This window comes from Vigna angularis, chromosome 9 (assembly GCF_016808095.1).
Source record: "Vigna angularis cultivar LongXiaoDou No.4 chromosome 9, ASM1680809v1, whole genome shotgun sequence".
Classification (NCBI taxonomy): Eukaryota; Viridiplantae; Streptophyta; class Magnoliopsida; order Fabales; family Fabaceae; genus Vigna; species Vigna angularis.
Genome location: NC_068978.1, coordinates 6015981 through 6033962, shown reverse-complemented (window position 1 = coordinate 6033962; position 17982 = coordinate 6015981). Strand labels below are relative to the sequence as shown.

At 33.9% G+C, this 17982-nt stretch overlaps 1 non-coding gene across 1 annotated transcript; it reads right to left on the bottom strand.

Moving 5' to 3' along the window:
- Positions 1 to 12379: 12379 nt before the first annotated feature.
- LOC128194146 (small nucleolar RNA R71) lies at positions 12380 to 12485 on the bottom strand. Its single transcript, XR_008245462.1, has one exon. It is a non-coding gene; the product is annotated as a small nucleolar RNA R71 (small nucleolar RNA).
- Positions 12486 to 17982: the final 5497 nt, after the last annotated feature.

The following is a 17982-nucleotide window of genomic DNA, read 5'->3' as shown; positions in this document are numbered from 1 at the left end:
TGTCTTAGGTTGGTCCTGGTGTTTTAGTGGAGGAAAGTGATGTTTTGGCACCCCATGATGGAGGAAAGAAACAATGTTTATGAGATGAGCAACTTGGGTGAGATAACATGCTGTCAACTTTGACCTTTGCTGGCTATTTTACTGATAACTTTTTCCACCGACCTCCAAATGATGTGATTCTTTTTTTATTAGAAACTAGACTCAAAAATCTTTCCAATGACTTCTAATTTGTAATTTTTGGACATCTGAGTTGGTACAGTTTATTGTTTCAAGTTAGCATTTCATATATTTTTGCCAACTCCGACCTTTGCTTGTTCTTTTGCTCATAACTTTCTCCACCGAACTCCAAATGAGTTGATTCTTGTTTTGTTCGAATCTATACTCAAAGACCTTTCAAATTATGCCTTAGAAATCAAGTTTACACCTTCTTTGACACTGTAATCGATTACAAGGACACTGTAAACGATTACCCGAGAGAAAATTGGATTTTGTACAGAAAGTCCAACACAGGTACTCAGTCAGGTGAACAGGGGTCACCATTGGAAAAAGAAGTGAGTTTTAAGCACTTTTGATCTTGTCTTAGGCTGGTCCTGGTGTTTTAGTGGTGGGAAGTGATGGTGGGAAGTGTATCATAAATTGAACATTACATATAATGTAGGAACTCCAAGAAAAAGTCTGAATTTTGTTTAAATGGTCCCCTCATTAGTTTTGCAAAGTCCAAGGCTACAACCTTCAACATTTTTGACTAAACGGGAGCCACCACTTTGGCTTATGAATTAAAAACCCATAAGCTGGATGGAGAAGGGGCACCTCACGGCTTTCTCCATTTTCTGGCTGCACCTCACGTAAAAGAAGGGAGAGGAAGTGGAGTTGATGGCTTGGCATGCAAAGTGTTGAATTTGTTGAAGTAAGAGAGCCACCAAGTTCACGATTTTTATCTCTTTGGAGGGATGCTTCTCATGGCTTGGATGGAAGAAAGGAGGATTCATTCACTTCATGGAAGAGTAGAGCTGGACAAAGGCAACCTCACGGTCCAGCAGCTTGGAATTGAAACAATTGCAACCACCTTCACAGTCTTCATTCTAGCAGCTGCAGCCACCATCACATCCAGTTGGGAAAAGAAGGAAGTATTGTGCAACATGAGAACACCTGGCTGCATCCTATCTTCTGCTACGTCCAGCCTCCACCTTCCTCCACCTTCCTCACCTTCATGCCGGTACGTGAAGAAGAAGAACAACCTGCAGGCCATCCGTTGTGCATCGTCCAGGCTCCGGCATCGTCCACCTTCCTCTCCTTCATGCGGCTTTTTCAATTACAAGAGCAGAACCACCTCAACACCCAGCTATTCAAGCCCCTAAACGTGCACAACCACCTCTTGAAGCCCCTCAACACCCACCTCATGAAGCCCCTCAACGTGCAGAACAACCTCTCTGCACCCAGCTCTTGAAGCCCCTCAACACCCACATCTTGAAGCCCCTCAACGTGCACCAGCCAGCAGCAAGGAAAGAGCCACCAGGGAAGCTCTGTAATCGGTTACCACTTCACGTAACCGATTACAGAAATGCATGCATTTCTTCAGCTTTCTGTAACCGCAACACCCAGCCTTGTAACCGGTTACGCGGCACTGTTCCCCATCTTCTCCAACACGCCCTGGACTTTCTTCATCTTCAACAACCACGTCCAGCTTTCTCGTGCATGCAGCACAGTGCAAAAGTAAATGCTGTATTGGATTTGTTTGATATGTAATCGGTTACCCTTAACTATAATCGATTATGTGGTGCACAGCTTTTCATCAGCAGGATTCATATTGGAATTTAATGTAATGGCAAGGGCACACTGGACATTTCCGTTTAATTCATCGCAAATCTTCTCACTTTCGCGGGTGATAAAAATGGGACGTATCCTTCAAATCCGTCCGCGCAAATCGTCGCTGATCACCTCAAACGAACAAGACTCGTTGCTTAATTCATCGCTCGCTAATTCGCATGAACAGGAAATTCCGTTCATGCGAACACAGCCATAATGCCGTATCGTATAATGTTTGTGCAGTAGATGTCTTCATTTGCGACAAATGAAATTGAGGATTTCTTTTTCTCCGGCTCCATTTTGATAGGCACTACATCTGATGGGATAGCAGGTGGTGGCGGAGGCAGGAAATCCTTAGTTCCATTTGTTCCAAATGAAGACATCGGTGGTTCAGTGATGTAATTGAAAGTCTGATGAGATGCTGGCCGGATACAAGGAAACAACTTCTCCAACAAAACATCATCCTGGTCGAGCTCGTCTTTTCAGCCTGGAATCGTGTTGTCCGACTCTCTCTCTCCCTTGGTAACTTGTAATTAGCTTAATGTAATGTATTACGTATGCATTGTAATCAATTACATTACATTTGGAGAAGTTGAAGACTCTCACTTTTCAACTGTGTCAGCATAAAATTGGTGTAAGAGGTATACAACTTTTTAATTTGAAGTCCTGTTGGGAATACATGACTTCTTCATTTCATGTAATTTTTTTATTTTTTTCAAATTTACATAAAAGTGAAATTTGCATCGTTAAGTAACCCTCATTTTTATTATACATGAAAATTTATAATTAAATTAAATTTTTGAAATATGTATTTAGTTTATGATTTTTGTTTTGATTCCTTGAATTTTAAAAAATATATATTTTAGTTTACAATTTTAAAAACATGCATTCTATTGTTCTAGATATTTAACGAACTAAATGATTTTTGGAAAACATATTTTTAACCTATAAAACTGTTTTAAATGCGTATTTTTTTTTAAATTGAAAAGATTAAATATTTAAAGATATTAGAGAATAAAAATATTATTTATTTCAAATTTAAGATAAATCAAACCTTAATATTCAAAAGAATAAAACAAATCAATTAAGACATAATCATGCTCTTTAGACTTAACTGATATCAAATTTTTGAGGAATCTACACTTGTATGATAAAAGAACTTACCCATCCAAACTATCACACAAGGTTAATTTATCAAACATATATAACAAGAAAAAAGGTCAATAGACTAGGAATCTCTTACTACTCCTTCACGATATACCCACCCTTCTATATTTGAGTTTTGATGATTATTAGAGTGTTAAAATTATTTTCCATTTCAAAACTTCTACATCAATACCTCACTCTAAAAATGTCAACTCCTTTCATTTTATTTTTGTTTCATCAATTTGATAAATTAAGTATGACGTACTAAAGAAACCTGTATTAATCCACTATGATCCATTTGAGATACTTAATTTATTTGTTTATCCAATATTACACTTTAATTTTAATTAAAATATTTATAATAATAATTGATAAAATAAGTAAATATTTATATTGTACAGCTATAAATAATTGAGTTAGATGAATCTATTTTTAGTTATACTATAATAATAATTATATAAAATAAATTAAAAAATTATTTACTCACAAAATTATATTATCCAAAGAACTTACCTAACTATTATCCAGTTGTATTACAAAATTATTTATTCACAGAGAAATAAATTATATTAAATTGACTATTTTTAATTGAATATCTAATAAACCAATTTGTAGGAGACGACTTTACTCACTTTTAGACCTCGTAAGCACAAAGACTTGATTTAATCTGTGCATTATTTTCACATTTGAGTGTTATTTTGTTAATAAAAGACAAAAAAAAACTGCTTTAATTTAAAAAAAAAAACTAAAACTGTAATAGACTTGATTTAATCTGCATAGTTTCCACATTTGGAGTGTTATTTTGTTTAAAGACGAAATAAAGGAAGAAAAAAATAAAACTCTGAATTAACTTATCTAAATGTTATTTCAAGATGAGGAGTCATGAAATTATTTTAGAACTTTTTATTTTAATTAAATGAAAAATTATTAAGAGTAAAACAGGGACATAATTGCATATACTAACTGGGGATTCCCATTATATAATAGATAGATTACATGATAATTAAGGATAAAAGAAAACCTTATGTACATGACAAATTTCATTAGGATAAATATTAGTTTATTCATATATATATATATATATATATATATATATATATATATATATATATATATATATATATATATATATATATTAGGTATTATATTAAGTATTATTATGAATTTTGATATTTTTAATTAAGTTGATATTTTAAAATTTATTAATCATTTATCATTACATAAAAATTCAATAAAAGAATAAAATAAAAGAAGATAAAGCATGGAAGATCATAATAAATTTATAATAAAAATTCCATTTTATGAATTATGTTGAAAGTTGTACTATTTAGTAAATTCAAAATATATTTTATAGCATTTTAATGAATTAGTGATAGATTTTGTAATTAAGTGTAAATAAATAATTAAAGAATCTACTACCAGTATAATTTAAAAATTCTTAAAATATTATACAATGATACTATTTAAATATTTAATATTCAAAAAATATATTTTATGTTAAATTTAAAGACTGAACTTTAAAAAATATGTATAATATTTAAAATAAAAAACATATATTTATAGAAACCAAAAATTAATAAAATTATTTTTATAAAACTTTTCTTTGTTTGCATATAAGTTTAATAAAGAAAACATTTTTCCTTTAATACTAATATATTTATAAATATTTTATCAAATATTATAAATATATATATATATATATATATATATATATTATTCATTCCTTACTCTTTTTAAATGTTCACTATTTACCAATGTTCACTTTTTATTGATTTATATTTAATTTGATTAACGTTTTCACATTCTAAAAATTATTCAAATTGATTTCTATAAAATTTAAATAATATACGTTTAATAAAAAATTATTTATTTATAATATAGTTAAAGTTATGTTATCATTTATCTTTTCAAAACTAAAAAAATATAAATTTAACATATTGTTTTTTTTTTAAAATATAAAATTGTTATACAAAACTACCTAGTGAATAATTTAAAATCCCTCGTTTTTAGATAAAATGTTAAAAATATACCATGTAACAAGAATTAACTATATATAATTCAAAAAGAAATTATGTATAAATAATATTTTTCTTATCAAATTTAGTGAGTAGTTTTTGAGATAGATTGACACATGTATTTACAAATTATAACGTGTATTTATAAATTTCCTAAACAATAAATAGAAAAATATGTGAAATAAATTATATGCCTTAAAAATAAAAAAATATTATATCTTAACTATATTATATAATCAATTAAAGTTATTATTATAATATCTTATAAATATATCATAATAATATAAAAATAAATTATTACATGATAATATATTAACTTCAAATATCTTAAAAATATATTTCATGACATCAAATATATAGAAAAATAGATACTTTATAATATTAAATATATAACCAAATGATAATAAGAAAGATATTAAATATAATATTTTTTGAGTATATATATATGGAACTCTTCTTTAGAAGTATTGTAGTTGATATTCTCAAACAACAATAGTTTCATAAGAGAAAAAGTAGCAAAGAAGCCTACAAGAACACAAATGAAGAAACAGTCAGACGGAAAAGGGATGGAACTTTTGCCAGAGGACATGATTATCGAAATTTTGTTGAAGTTGAATGTGAAGTCTCTTGTTCGATGCAAAAGCGTGTGTAAGTCGTGGTTATCTTTAATATCTGATTCTCACTTTATAAAAAATTACATTTTGATCTCTCTGCTTCAACAGAGAAACTTATGTTCGTTTCAAATCAGAAATTCCCCTCTATAGACTTCAATGACTCCCTAAACTATGATTCTAGTTGTGTTCACTTCAAAGTACCACATGGAATTTTTCATCCTATATATTTTAAATTTGGAGGTTGCTTTGAGGAAAACGTTTCTTCAACAACAGATTTTTGATAACAATTTGACAACAACACGTGTTTCACTGTCATTGGTTGTTTTTATTAAATTTTGTTTAAAGATTCATTTTGTTTTGGAGGGCATTTTTGGAATAATTTTCAGAAACTTTTTGGCGCTTTTCAGAAACCCTGCGAAAGTCTCTTTCCTTCTTTTCGAAACTCTCTTTCCCCCTTTTCGAAACTCTCTCTCCCCCTTTTCGAAACTTTCTCTCCCCCTTCACCGAAAGATCCTTCAAAACTCTATCTCCGTCATTGAAGTTCCTTCCTTTGAAACTCTCTTCGTCATTGAAGTGGTGTCTCTGTCCACCGTTGTTCGTCCGTCGCTTGGGTCCACCAGTGTCTTTGGAGGAAGTCGTCTCTCTCTCTCTCTCTCTCTCCGCCATTGAAGTGCTTTCTGTGCGCCATTTCTCCAAAGCTCTCGTTTTTCCGCTGGCACCGTTGTTCCTTCGTCGCTTAGGTGCATTGTTCCTTCCTCTTTGGTTAGCGAGTGGTTTTGTTGGCATCATTTCTCCAAAGGTATTGTTTTTTCGTATAAACAACCTATAAACAATGGTGCAGAACGTCACTTCTCAACCTATAAACAACCTTCGTGGGTCTTCCATCCACATAGGACTCACCAAACTCGAAATTGCTTGTTATGGACACCTTAAACCATGGCCAACAGGGGGATCAATCCATAAAAACTTGAAAACACAGTCGTCAGGATTGCTGGGGAGTGCTTCAGCCATGTCTGGGTACCACTCCTTAACTTTTGGTACAAAAGGGGATTTTTCCACTGGTAATCGATTACAGGGTCCTTGTAATCGATTACAAGTGCATCATTCCTTTGTCAATGGTGCAGAACCTTACCTCTCAACCTATAAACACCCTTCGTGGGTCTTCCATCTACATAGGACTCACCAAAGTTGAAATTGCTTGTTGTGAACGCCTTAAACCATCACCAACAGGGGGGATCAATCCACAAAACCTTGAAAACACAGTCGTCAGGACTGTTGGTGTAACATCCCAAATTCTCACATTAATGTAACAACCCAACTTTTTACATTAATGTAACATCCCAAATTTTCACACTTGATAATTAACATTACATTTACGGTAACATTCCGTAATCTCACCCTTTAAAATTTCCTAGTTAATATAAGTCTATACATGTAAAAAGATTCTAATTATAGTTCTTCTACTCCTCCCTTTCCTTGGCACTATGTGAGGCGACATTCCTTCATCTGCTCCCGTATAACGAATTATACGATCATCGCACATACCCAAACACAAAACACAAACAAGTAGGGTGAGCTAACATGCAACAAATCATTTATAAGACATGCATAATTACTTCGATACAAACATCATATAATAATTACGTCAGACACCCTCATACCATCGTACCACAATTCCTATTAGACACTCGTCCCACAATACCCAATAAATACCATAATACTTAATAGACATTCATTCCATAATACCCAATAAACACTCATCCCACAATACCAATAAACACTCATTCCACAATACCCAATATACACTCATCCCACAATACCCAAATAAACACTCATTTCATAATACCCAATAGGCACTTATCCCCACGATATTCAATAGGCACTTATCCCAACGATATGTTGATGAGCGATACAACGGAAGGTTTTTCACTTGTGATGTCATTCTTAGTCCCCTCACTATGTCCAAAACCGGCACATAGACCAGGACATTCTGCCCTCCATACCATTCATAATGTTAGTCCCCTCACTATGTCCTAAACCGGCACATAGACCAGGACATTCTGCCCTCCATACCATTCACAAGGTTAGTCCCCTCACTATGTCCTAAACCGGCACATAGACCAGGACCTCCTGCCCCTCTCACCACATAATTCATCATTCTCTACTTGAGACTGATTGATTATTAGAGTATCAGGATAACCTCCAACTTCATGACCCTCAACATCAACATATACGCACATACCATGTCATTACAGAACCTCTCCACGAAACTCATACAATGCTCACATTCCTTAACTCATATTATACCATTACGAAATCTACCCATAATCCTCATACACCTACCATGACATTACAGAATCTCTCCGCGAGACTCATACCATACTTACATTCCTCGACTCATATTATACCCTTACGACATCTCCCCGTAATACTCATACATGTTCAGATGCATAAATTCAAATCAAATAAACTTCAATCATTTCAGAAATCATACAAACTGAATATATTCCAACTAGATATATTACATGATAATTTAACAGTACATAATCTGTACACAAGATTTAAGTTAAAAACTTGTCGAGTAGACTTCCAGGAAAGAGAGGTGCGTCACAATGGACAACTTAAGTACCAAGTCTTTCCTTAGCCAAAGTGTTCCTCAACTAGTTTTTAACAAATTTCTTATTAACAGATTCAAAACAACAGCATATAATATTTACACCGAATATCAATATAGATAAACACACAGTAAGCATTAACAATATTCATACATAATTTCAAGACATGAATAGTAATAAAACAGTACTAAATCATAATATAAAAGCTTAGAAAAATTAGCTCCCCTACCTCTATTCCAGACTTAATCTCCTGCTCCGAATTTGTTTCCCCGAAAACTCTTCAGAACCTCTACTCTTCTTGCAACTAAAAATTTCTCCCTAACTATTTCTTCTCTATTTCTCAAGCTCTCACTTGATTCCTCTTCTCTTGGTAAAAAATACCCTTCCCTCCCATGGCTATTTATAGTAAAAAAAAATTTACTATTCCTTAATATTTTAATATTATTTATTATTTTAATATTATTTAAAAATAATATTTCAATCATTTTCTCACCAAATCTGATCCTAATTTCTACCTACTACTTACTTCCATGCTAAGGAATCCAAATGCTGAAAATTTATTTTTACTATTTACTTTTTACTATTTACTATTTACTTTTTACTATTTACTATTCACTATTCACTTTTTACTATTCGATTTTCTTAAAAAAAAATACTAAATAAGTTATCAAAAATTTTAACCTCTCTTTATAAAATTACTATAATTTTATATCCAAAATTTATATTTTTCTATCCATTAAAATTATTATTACTAATAAAATACTAAAATTTACTATAAATATTTTTCATGGGTCTTACAGTTGGGGAGTGCTTCGGCCATGTCTCGGTAGCACTCCTCAAGTTTTGGTACAAAAGGGGATTTTTCCACTAGTAATCGATTACCAGCTCCCTGTAATCGATTACAACAACATCAGTCCTGTGTCAATGATGACGAACAAACAATGATCATGCACCTCACCTCAGTTGGAGAAAACCACCTAAATGGACATTTTTTTTTGAAGAAATCAATGACTTAACCTCTGTTACGTGCCTGACCACGTAACTAGCCTCTCACGGTGAAACAAACGTACTTAACTGAGTAGAACTCTTTATTGCTGTAACTTTGGTAATCGCAAAACACAACCAATGACTGGGAGCAGGGTCTCCTTCAGTCACACGAGAGCATAACCTCTCTTACAGTACTCCCAATAATCAAAAACATACCCTAAGCTCTAGGTGCCTCCTTTATTAATACTAATCATTCCTTCCCGAAAAGGTAGGGAATAATAGTAATTGCCTATTTATTATCATTATCTGGAAAGAATCATTCTATCCTTATTTACTATATTTATTGTAATACTCTGCTGACGTTCCTTGAGTCCCGCCTGTCCTTCCGCTTGCCACTTCGACGTTCGTTGTCGTCTCCCTTTGTTCAAGACGCTCGTCCTTATTTAGGACGCTCGTCCTCGCTCAGGACGCTCGTCCTCACTTAGGACGCTCGTCCTCGCCCCTCGTTGCCTCCACTTGCTCAGGACGTTCGTCCATGCACTGCTCGTTCATGACGCTCGTCCTTTCTCTTCGTTGCCCCGTTTGCTCCAAACGTACGTCCTCGCTCTGCTCGCCCAGGGCGCTCGTCCTCACTACTTGTTGCCCCGCTCGCTCGGCCTCCCCTCGCTGAGGACGCTCGTCCTCGCCCCTCGTCATCTCCAGTTCGGCACGCTCGTCCGCTACCGTGCGGTTACCTCCTTGCTCTGGACGTTCGTCCTCTCCCCTCTCCCTCCTATATCTTCTTCTCTCGTACACTCGCCAGGCCCTAAAAACCTCATTATTGGTGCAGGGAGCACACCCAATAACATTTAACTCACTCACCCATCTCAAAAAATGAAAAATTCAACAAAAAGAGAGAATGAGGTGTAGTGTTCATCTAGCTAGGGAGTACAGTTGAATTTTCTGTACAAAATACCCATTTTCTTTTGGTAATCGATTACAGGGGTCTTGTAATCGATTAGCAGAGGAAAAAGGGTAATTTGTACAGAAACTTCAACTGTACTCCCGAGCTAGATGAACATTGCTCCCCAACTCTACTTTTCTGACCTTTGCTACTTGTTTTGTTCTTAAATTTCTCCACCGAACTCCAAATGACTTGATTCTTGTTTTATTGGAATCTAGACTCAAAGATCTTTCCAACAAAACAAGAATCAACTCATTTGGAGTTCGGTGGAGAAAGTTTTGAGGAAAACAACCAGCAAAAGTCAGAGGTGGTAGAAATATATAAAACGTTAACTTTAAGGAATTAACTGCACCTACTTGATAAGTGCAAAAAAGTAGTTAATTTTCATATGGAATTTTAGCACTTATGTTTTGAATTGAGTACATTTGTGTCAATTTTCCTCAATCTAAGAAAGATGAAATGTAATCACATGTTTCTGAGTTGTTGAGTGAAAGGAAATCATTTGATCCCTAGTTTGTTTACATTTCAGGTGAACTAAGAGAGAAGAGCAAATCCTGCAACATTTCGCCCAAGCTAGAATGATTTCGCTTAAGCTAGACTTGTCCAGGAAGCCATTACCTTAAAAGTCATTCTCGCTTAAGCGAGAATATTTTAGCTTAAGTGAGAATGATTATCTTCTCCAAGAAGTTTCTTCTCGCTTAAGCGAGAATAATTTAGCTTAAGCGAGAATTCGGGCAGTTTATATACTTACGAAGCATAAAGAAAGAGGGAGGACGGAGAGCTACGGAGAAAGAAGCACCCAAAGAGTTTTTCTTCCACTTTAGTTGTAGGATCTTCTTCTTCATCTCTTAGAATGCTAATGGCTACTATGAGTGGCTGATCTCTTCTCTTGGGATTGAATGTAATCGATTCGAACTCGGATGTAATCTGGTGATATTTATATATAGCATTTCTGTTTTTATTCAACATTGGTATTTTTGTTCTACTCTTAATGCTTGATTCTACCTGATCAATAGTTTCATGAATGTGGATTTTAGACTTGACTGGAAAGTATTTCTAAAACCCTGATCTGAGCAAGAATACTTGATATTCTGTGATGCTAGGGATAGATTTCAGTTTATCAATTGCTTATAACACTTGAATATAATGCTGGACAGTTTGTTGGATATGTGAGGAATCAATATTCAAGGAACTGATCTTATGAATTTTATATGCGAGGAATCGATATAAATGACTTTTGTGTGTTGCATCAATGTTGGTAATTTCAGTTGTTATATGTTTGTATTCATCCAGATTGCAGACGAGTGAGATAGATGAATTCAATCCCAACTTCTCATATTAATCTTCGTTAAGTTATTTGTTGTTATTATTTTAATTTCACGCAACGTAGTTTTATTTATCAACATCAATCATGAATCAAATTGAACATCCTTGTATATATACTGTTTGAGATAAAAATTTATCTGTTTAATCGAAACTGTTCCTCGTGGGTTCGACACTCTTACTTAAAAATCATTATACTACAGTTGACTATTGGTACGCTTGCCAAAAGTCTAACAAGTATTTTTGGCGCCGTTGCTGGGGAACGGTTTCTTTTGAATTTTTAAAAAGTTATCTCATCCAGCTTTGTGAATATTTTTTTTTTAATTAGATAGTTTATTTTATTTTCTCATTTGCACTAATCCTTGCTTGAGCTGTTTTGATTTATGTTCTTAAGAGGTCAGGTTTCTAAAGATCAATTAGCATTTGACCCAGAGATAGAAAAAACCGCTCGAAGAAGTAGAGGCAAAAACAAGAAGAAGCAAGGAAAAACAAAGGAAAAATCTTCCAATACTTCCATCACACATCAGGAAACAGAAAACATGGCGGAAGAAGGACCAAATCCACCTAGAAGAACACTTGGAGACTATGCTATGCAACAAGGGCCAAGATATTTTTCTAGCATAGTAATACCGCCCACCACCAAAACTTTGGAGATGAAGCCAGCTTTCCTTAGCCTAATCAGTTCTCATCAATTCACTGGAATGGATAATGAAGATCCATACATTCATCTCTCTACATTCTATGAACTAGTAGGAACTATGGGATTTGAAGAAGGAGATCTTGACCATGTATATATGCGTTTGTTTCCTTTTTCTTTGGCAGGTAGAGCAAAGGAATGGCTTAAATCTCATCCTAACCAGAGTCTGAACAAGTGGAGTGATGTAGAAGATAAATTCTTGAACAGATTCTTTCCACCTTCTCGTTACATTAAGGCAAAAGCTGATATTTCTACTTTTAGGCAAGGACAAGATGAACCATTCTGTGAAGCTTGGGAACGATTTAATTCTTTGTTGAGGAGATGCCCCAATCATGGTTTTGAAGATATTGCTCAACTGAATATTTTCTGCAATGGTCTGAGGCCAGACACCAAAATGATATTAGATGCAGCGGCTGGAGGAACAATGATGTCTGTAGATGCAGAACAAGCAACAAGAATCATTGAGGCACTAGCATCTACAGACCATCAAGCCCAACATAACAGACAAACAGTTCAGCGGAAAGGAATTCTTGATCTCAGCACTACAGATGCAATTTTAGCTCAGAATAAAATTCTGACTCAGCAGATGGAAGCATTAACCAAACAGATGGCTAACTTACCTGAGCAGTTAAAAGCAGTACAATCTTCTCCTAGTCAACAACCCATGAGATGTAACTTCTGTGGAGGTGACCATCCCAATGGTCATTGTTCATATCAAAGTAGCCCACAAGAAGGAGAAGTTCAATATGTGAGTAATCAAGGAAGATCAGGGAATTTCTCTAACAACAATAACTTTTCACAAGGATGGAGAAACAATCAAAGTCAGAATTTTGGATGGAAACAAGATGTTGGTCCTTCAAATAGACAACCTCCTTATCAACATCAACAACAAAATCCTTCTGTGTATGAAAGAACAACCAAATTAGAGGATACTCTAGAAAAATTCATGCAAGCTTCTATGATCAATCAGAAAAATACAGAAGCTTCAATCAGAAATCTTGAAACACAGGTTGGACAGTTGGCTAAACAACTATCAGATCAACAGACAGGTCATTTTTCAGCCAACACCCAAACTAATCCCAAGGAGCATTGCAATTCAATTACTACCATGAGTGGAAAAATTGTGGGAAGAGGGATTGAAGACAATCTAGTTGTGGAGGTGGAAGTTTTGGAGGAAAAAGAAAATGAGAAAGAGAAAAATGAGTGTGAAGGAGAGAAAGAGAAAAATGAAAGTGAGTATGTGAATAAAGGAGAAGAAAATAAAAGTCCAGAAATAGAGAAAAAACAAAAAGAGAAGGAAATTGTGAAACATCTTCCTTATCCGAAAATCCCTTCAAACAGAGATAAGGAGAGACAATTGGCTCGATTCAAGCAAATATTCAACCAGTTGGAGATCACCATACCCTTGACCGAAGCACTACAACAAATTCCTGCCTATTCGAAGTATATGAAGCAAATCCTCAGCAAGAAAAAGAAGTATTTAGATGAGGAAACAATTGAAGTGCAGGGAAATTGCAGTGCCATCATGCAAAAGACTCTCCCTCCAAAATTCAAAGATCCGGGGAGTTTCACCATTCCTTGCACCATTGGAAACCATGATATAGGGAAGGCTCTTATTGATTTAGGGGCTAGCATCAATCTGATGCCCCTATCTTTGCTTAAAAAGATTGGTGGTCTTGAAGCCAAGCCAACAAGAACGATGCTTCAGTTGGCAGATAGGTCCATCAAATATCCTTATGGTGTGGTAGAAGACGTGGTGATAAAAATTGATAAGCTCCAATTCCCAGTGGACTTTGTAGTGATGGAGATGGAGGAAGATGTAGAGATACCACTCATCTTAGGAAGACCTTTCATGAAGACAGCTAAGGTTGTCATTCATATGGAGGAGGGAATACTGAGATTAAAAGACCAAGATAGAGAGGTAACTTTCAATGTCTTCAAAGATATGCAGCAAGGTCAAGAGGAACAGACTAGTCTTGAAGCAACCGATGAAGTTCTATCAGTTACTAGTCTACCAAGGCAAGTTGCCAAGTTAACCAAAAAGAGCCTTAGTTGTTTCTCTCCCAAAAGACTTGATACTTGTTTTGTTGGAATCTAGACTCAAAGAGCTTTCCAACAAAACAAGAATCAACTCATTTGGAGTTCGATGGAGAAAGTTATGAGCAAAACAACCAGCAAAGGTCAGAGGTGGTAGAAATATATAAAATGTTAACTTTAAGGAATTAACTGCGCCTACTCAGGTGTCCAAAAATTATAAATTAGTAGTCATTGGAAAGATGTTTGAGTCTACTTTCTAATAAAAAAATAATCACATCATTTGGAGGTCTGTGGAAAAAGTTATGATTAAAATAGTCAGCAAAGACAAAGTTGACAGCATGGGTTATGCACCTCACCTCAATTGGAGAAAACCACATATAGGTGTTTGAACCAAGGTAGTTCAAGTTCATGACAATTTTTGCACAACTCGTAGAGGAAGAAGTTATTAACTTCCGCAATCAATTTGATCGACAACCATCTTCTTAGATTACATTTCATTGTATATTGTTATGTATCTTTTCATTTCAAAACTTGTTGTTTCATGAAATGTCATTACGTTTTTTTATTAATGTATCTGCTTTTTAGTATTGGTATAATTTTTCATTACTCAATACCCTTCATTATTTCGTTTATATTTGTTTAATATTGAAGTATTCCAAGTTGAAGTGTTCCATTAATGATCCATCCATAAAACTTTCAAAAGACAGTCATAACGAATCCAAAATATTCTTGGGGAGTGGTTAAGCCACGTCTGGGTAGCACTCTTCAACTTTCGGTACAAAAGGAGATTTTTCTACTGGTAAACGATTACCAGCTCCCTGTAATCGATTACAGCAACATCAATCTTGTGATAACCCAAAAGCAACTTAAGTGACAACCCAAAAGCAAGACACACCAAAAAAATGACGAACAGATGCAAGACCAAAATCCACTCCCCAAAATACGAATACCGAGACACGAAAAAGTTCATACTTTGTTCGAAGAACCATTGTCACCGGACGAACCCATTGCACAAAAAAGGTAACAACTTCCACCAAATCGACACCGAACGAGACAAGGGTAATCTCTAACTCAAAGAAAGAAACTCAATGTCCACAGAGACACCGAACGAGACAAATCCACACCGAACGAGACAAGCATAATCTACAACTCAAATAAACAAACCCAATGTCCACAAAGATTCAAAGGAAAACAATGGTGACAGGGAAGCAGGAGAGAGATGTTCAAAACAAAATGAAACCCTAAAAATGGAGGAAGGAGAACACTGCTATGAAGAGAGAAGTTGAAATGAAATTAAAATCCCCAAAATGGAGAGAGAAGACAGTGATAAGGAGAGAAGATAGAGTTCGAAAACGAAGAGGACAATTTCGGAATCCAAACTTCAACCCATTTCAAATCAGATTTTAAATTAAAAAAAAGCATTCAAATTCGACCAATTAAAACTTGATACGTGGCGTTGTCAAATTTTTGTCAAATTGGCGTTGTTGGAATATCGCGATCCTTCCCTTGAAGATGTCCCTTATGATGTGTTGTTTCAAGGTTTGGGGTATGACCCATTAACTGATGACTACTTGGTGGTTCAACTTTTCAAAAACCTTTACACTGATGATAAAAGTGTGCGGAGGTTTTCTCGATCAGGGCTAATAAGTGGATGGAAATTGAACATATTAATTTTTCCTTCACATCCTATTGTTGGGGGACTAATAGGCCAGGCAGAGTTTTGAATAAATTCATTGGGTGGATTGTTGTTTGAAGGAAGAGATGAATGTTGTCTTTATCCTTGGCTTTGATGTAACAAAAAGGATGTTTTTTGAGATAGCTGCACCAGTTGATGTTGCGCCAGTTGATTTTGCAGGATTGTTTAGTCTATGTGTTTTTAAAGAGAGCAACTATTCAATAGAAATATGGAGTATGAAAGAATATAGAATAGAATCATCTTGGGCCAAGACTAGTGTGGTGTTTCTTGTTGTTCCATGCAGATTGATCAACCTACTTTGCGTAACAAAAGATGATGATGTTGTTGGAGAAGATTATAAAGAATTGATCAAATATAATAAGAATGGGGAGGTGAAGGAGAATCTATCATTTGCTCATCTTCATCTTTCATCCTTTCATTTCGATATCTATAAAGAATCTTTTTTCTCACTTCCTTGTCACAATGAGCAAGCACCAGAAGATAATTAGGTTACCATTCATTTATATTTACTTTATTGTATATCTTTTTATAGATATTTTAAGTAATTTATACTTTTTCTTTCATGTTAAAATAATACTTTTATTTATAATCAAATATGATAAGCAACTTCTTCTTATATTTTTTAAAATATAATATACTACATTTTAATTGTTATTTCTAAGAAATAATTTAAAGCAAACTTAACTTTAAGCTAATAATATATTTACGCTTAATTTGGAGATTATTTTTTTCATTTAATATAAATAAAAATTTATTTTTAAAGGATTAATTTATTATCTATGATTAAAGAACATTTATACAATTTATACAATTAAATCAATATAAAATATAAAATATTATATATATATATATAACAATTATAATTTCTAATCAATTAAAACATAATCATTCGGATATAAGTATTGACAAAATTATTTATTCAAAAAGAAATAAATTATATTAAACTTAATTTTTCTTAAAATTTTCAAATAACACTAACCATAAATCATTAAATGATGAAAATGGAAAGCTATATTGATAACAGTTATTAAATGATGAAAATGGAAAGCTATATTGTTAAAAGTTTGATATATAGCATAGCATAGATAGTTGATTCAATAAAAGTAACAATGTTTAATTGTGTAACAAATGGCAATACTGCATTACAGTAACCTTGCTTTGCTTCTTTATTCATTTTTCTTCAAATTCTTCAGCAAGAACACAACTTCATACAGGGAGATTATTCATCGTTTTTTTGAAAACATGAACTTTAAAAATACAATCATCTTTGAAGCCAGCGTTAGTTGTCATCGTCATTAGATTTCATTTATTAGATTAATTAATATACTATTTAAGTGGAAGGAGACGTGAATCATAGCTTTAAAAATATCCTTGGTTTTTCAAAAGGTTAAATGTGTATTACTGTTCATATGAAAGCATTTAGGTGTAACCAATCATAAATATGTATAAGACTTTTTAAAAATTTCTTTCGTGTGTAAGACTTCTCTTGTTTCTTATTCTTCACATTGCTTATTGCTTATTTATTGTTTTCATTAGAATCAAAATATTTCATCTACATCTTTGCTTCTCTTACTAATTTGAAAATTACTTCTGCTACATGTTTTGGTATATATACTGATGGATGGATTTGAGTTTAAATAAATATACTTGTTGTGAATTTGGTAACATTAATGAGAATTTATATAGGTTTAAACCCTCTGTTAGTCCTCGTATTTATATGAGAATCTCAAATTGGTCATCGTTTTTTTTTCGGTCTCAATTGGGTCATATTTTTTTGTAAAAATGAGCCAATTTGAGAGGGAGAAAGGGTGTGTCTGGGGAGTGAGAGTTTGAGGGTGGGAGTGGGAAGGAAACAACTTGGGCGGAAGAGCGAAAAAGATGAAAGGTGATCAGTGGTTGGAGGAAGAAGAAGCACTGTAGCCACGGAGATTTGATGATTTTAAAACACATCACTCATTCAATTAAATTCAATTAAATGCATAATGCCACGCCATCAAAGCAAAAAATACAGCTCAACCTAATTTAACGCCGTTTGGAACAACTTAACGGTTAGGGTAAAATTGGCTCATTTTTACAAAAAAATATGACCCAATTGAGACCGAA